We start from the raw sequence: 3,710 nt of genomic DNA on the forward strand, positions 1-3,710 counted from the left end.
GAGTCCATGTACGACTCGGCGAGTCGCACGAACTGCACGAGTCAGTCGGCGGGTCGGTCTAAATTGGACCAGGAAATCTCAAAATTTCTTCAAGGGTTTTGTGTAGACACATGTATATAAGGTTTTTAGGCAAGAATAAACATGCAAAACATCATAATCTTTGAAAAATCGAAACCCTAGAAATCTAATTTTATTCAAAATCGATTCTTTCTATGCAATTCACATTATAGATAGCCTTAAACTCATGCTTTTAACAGAAAAGAGGAAGAAATTCGTTACCTTTTGTGATGAAACTTGAGAAATTTTGAAGAAAAATGGAAGAACACTTGAATGCTAGAGAGAGAGTTGAGAGAGAGGCGCACGGCGAGTGTGTGTGAAAAAAAACTGATTCTTTAGGGTTAAAACCCTAGTTACCGGTTGTAAAAGTAATTTCAATATTATTTTTTTCTGTAAATAATACCGACTCGTCGAGTTGGGGTCAAACTCGGTGAGTCTAGTCGCGATGTCAATTTTTTTCTGAAATTTATATGGACTCGTCGAGTTACGATCAAACTCGGCAAGTGTCTTGCAAAAAAAATTCATAATTTTTTTAAATTTTTTGTCATTTATCTAAAAAATCATTTCACCCCACACTTCGCCCATGCACACTCTCAAGCAGACATGTCCGACGAATTGGAGAATTAACAATCTAAAAACGAAGGAAAAATTGCAAACAAAAAAAAAGTAAAAGAAAGCAAACTCTAAATAACGGGTTGCTTCCCGCCAAGCGCTTCTTTTTAAGGAGTCGTTAGCTGGACTCCTTCCCGTCTACGTCTCGTCATCTTCCAGCATCGGGAATGCACGCCTAGTCTTTTGTGGTTTGTACTTCGTTTTGTAAGCGTGAACCTTCTTTTTGTAAGCCCGTTTTGCTTCTGCTCTCTTCTTTTTCACAGCATCATCCTCAGCTGCTTGAGCTTCCATTCTCCTCTTTTTCTTCTTTACCCCATGCGTCTTCACCTTCTTTTGCACTTCTTTTCCTTCAAACTGAATTACTTCGTATTTTGTGAAGGTGCGTGCTCTAGGTTTGATAATGAATGGTTGATCAGCTTCCACCCTCCTTTCTTTTGCCTCCTCTTCTTTCTCTGTGCTCACCCCATCTTCAAGTATAATTGCATTAAGACATGCTATATAAGTGTGTTGAACTTCTGTATCCATGTCTTCTTTTTCTGTTTGTTCTCCTAAAGAATGAGGAAAGATTTCCAAATCCAGATTATACTGAGGACTAGCTACCAGCATATCCAAACCGTCCAAGTTATTATCAAATTCGACTGGACTCGTCGAGTCTAGTAAAGTGACTCGGCGAGTCTGATCGAATTTCACCATTTCTTGGTTGTTTTCTGATTCGGCTTCTTCCAGTAGCTTTACTAACTCCTCCAAGTCCTTGTTAACATCTCCATCCTCTCCAGAATGTAGCAGAAACTTGGTTGGATCTTCTTTTTGCAAAAGTTCAAGTTCTTTTTGTAATATCTCATCATCCAAATGGATCAATGAGATGTTTTCTTTTCTTTCCTCCTCTTGCTTGGCTTCTGGCATAGCTTTAAATATTATTGACTCATCACCCACCCTCAATGTTAATGTAGACTCGTGTACATCAATTAAGGCACATGCGGTGTTTAAAAATGATCTCCCCAAAATGATTGGAATTTTGGGGTCTTCTTCCATGTCAGCCACCACAAAGTCTACCGGAAATATAAACTTGTCTACTTTAATAAGGAGATCCTCACAAACGCCTTGTGGATGAATTATTGTCTTGTCTGCCAAATGGATCTTCATATTTACCGGTCTTGGCTCTGGTAAATTCAACCTCTTAAAGAATGATAAAGGCATGAGATTGATGCTTGCACCCGAGTCGGTCAATGCTTGGGTGATAACTTCTTTACCAAACTGGCACGGAATTATAATATTCCCCGGATCGCCTTTCTTTTCGGGCAGCTCACTCAATAATACCTCCGCGACTTCAGCCAAATCTTTCCTAGCAGCAAAAAGACCTTTTAGCAAGTTGAAGTATTTTGTTGTTTGGAGCATTGTTTCCATAAATGGCATATTAACTTGTAAGGCTTTAACATGCTTCATGAAGGTTTTATATGCTTCAAATTTTTCTGCAAGCATGGCTTTAATTGGGTATAGCAAAGGAGGATTATATGGCTTTAAAGGACTGACAGTTTTATCATTCACGCACGGACTCGTCGAGTCCATTAGAGGGACTCGGCGAGTCAGTTCGGATTTTGCTGGAGTCGACTCTTCTGCCCTTTCTGTCTTCCTCTTGGAGATCCTTTGTGCATCTGTGAAAATTTCTTCTTTACTGGAGGTTACTGCATTCACATTCTCCATTCTCGGATTGATTTCGTTATTACTTGGAAGTTGACCCGGTCTTCTTTCGTTCACTTGGTGTGCAAGCTGTCCCAGCTGTTTCTCAATGTTGAGGATGGATGCCTGCTGATTCCTTAGCATGTCTCTGGTCTCATGTATTGCAGCATTGTGATCATTGTGTCTCTTTTCGAACGCGGCTATGAATCTAGTGAACATTTCTTCCAAATCAGCTTTCTTTTCTACCGGTTCTTCTCTTTGATATAGTCCCATTTCCTTCTGCTTGTATTTTTCCTCCTTAGCCTTCTTATACTCTTTGTATGGGAGCCATTCCCTCTTAGGTTTTCGCCAATTTTCTTCGTATCGATCGCCACTTGTATAGAAGACTTAAGCTTTCTTATTTCCATTCTCATCCACATCACAATCCTTGGTGAGATGGGGCCCTCTACAATTTTCACATCCCACCCTCATAGCATGGATTGTTTGATCCATTTTTGTCATTCTTCTATAAAGACTATCAAGCTTAGCTATCACCGCCGCTATGCTATCATTTGCCGCGTTCACTACTCCCCAACATACTTCGTTTCTTGGATTGTGGTATTCTCTAGAGTGGTTAGAGAATTCTTCAATTAGCTCCTTGATTACCGGGGGCGCCTTCTTCGTGAGCGGACCTTGAGAATCTAGCAATTGCCTTGTGGTGACATTGACTCCATCGTAGAAAATGGAGACCTCTTGTTGGCTATTAAGGTCGTGATGTGGGCAATTTCTAAGCAAACTCTTGTATCTTTCCCATGCTTCATAAAGAGACTCTACGGGCTGTTGCTCGAAGTTGGCAATTGCTTTCTTTAGCTTGGCTATTTTGGAGGGTGGACAAAAGTGATCAATGAACTCCTCTTTCATCTTGGCCCATGTGGTGACTGATCTGGGAGGAAGTGACTTTAACCAATCCTTTGCAGCTCCTTTGAACGTGACTGGGAGCATGCGAAGAAGCTGGGTCTCGCGGGGGACATTCGGTACATTAAAGTAGTCGGCCACATCATTCACTTCGTCCAAGTGTTTGTAGGAGTCTTCGTGATCCTTCCCATAAAAAGGAATCTCCTTGAGTTGAGCGAGAATATGGCCTTTTAGTTCGAAAGTGGCGGTCGTGGGAATTGCGGGCTGCACAAGTCCCGGGCCAGTGTCATCGCGCATCCTCTTCTTCCATTCCCCCATGGGGACTTCATCGATATTAGCCATAGTGATGACTAAATCGTCTTCAAACTCGGAGTCGTGCTCGAATGTGGGTTCTTCTTCTTCCTCGGTCTCGTATTCGATATCTTCTTGAATTGGGTCTTCAATAGTCAAAGAGGCACTGGATGCTCCGG

General features: G+C 41.5%; 1 non-coding gene across 1 annotated transcript; it reads left to right on the forward strand.

Moving 5' to 3' along the window:
* The first annotated feature begins 3,091 nt into the window (after nucleotides 1-3,091).
* On the forward strand, nucleotides 3,092-3,198 carry LOC145103632 (small nucleolar RNA R71). The gene has a single exon (XR_013706712.1). It is a non-coding gene; the product is annotated as a small nucleolar RNA R71 (small nucleolar RNA).
* Nucleotides 3,199-3,710: the final 512 nt, after the last annotated feature.

This window comes from Lactuca serriola, chromosome 4, assembly GCF_051521515.1.
Source record: "Lactuca serriola cultivar US96UC23 chromosome 4, Lser_US96UC23_V15, whole genome shotgun sequence".
NCBI classification, from domain to species: Eukaryota; Viridiplantae; Streptophyta; class Magnoliopsida; order Asterales; family Asteraceae; genus Lactuca; species Lactuca serriola.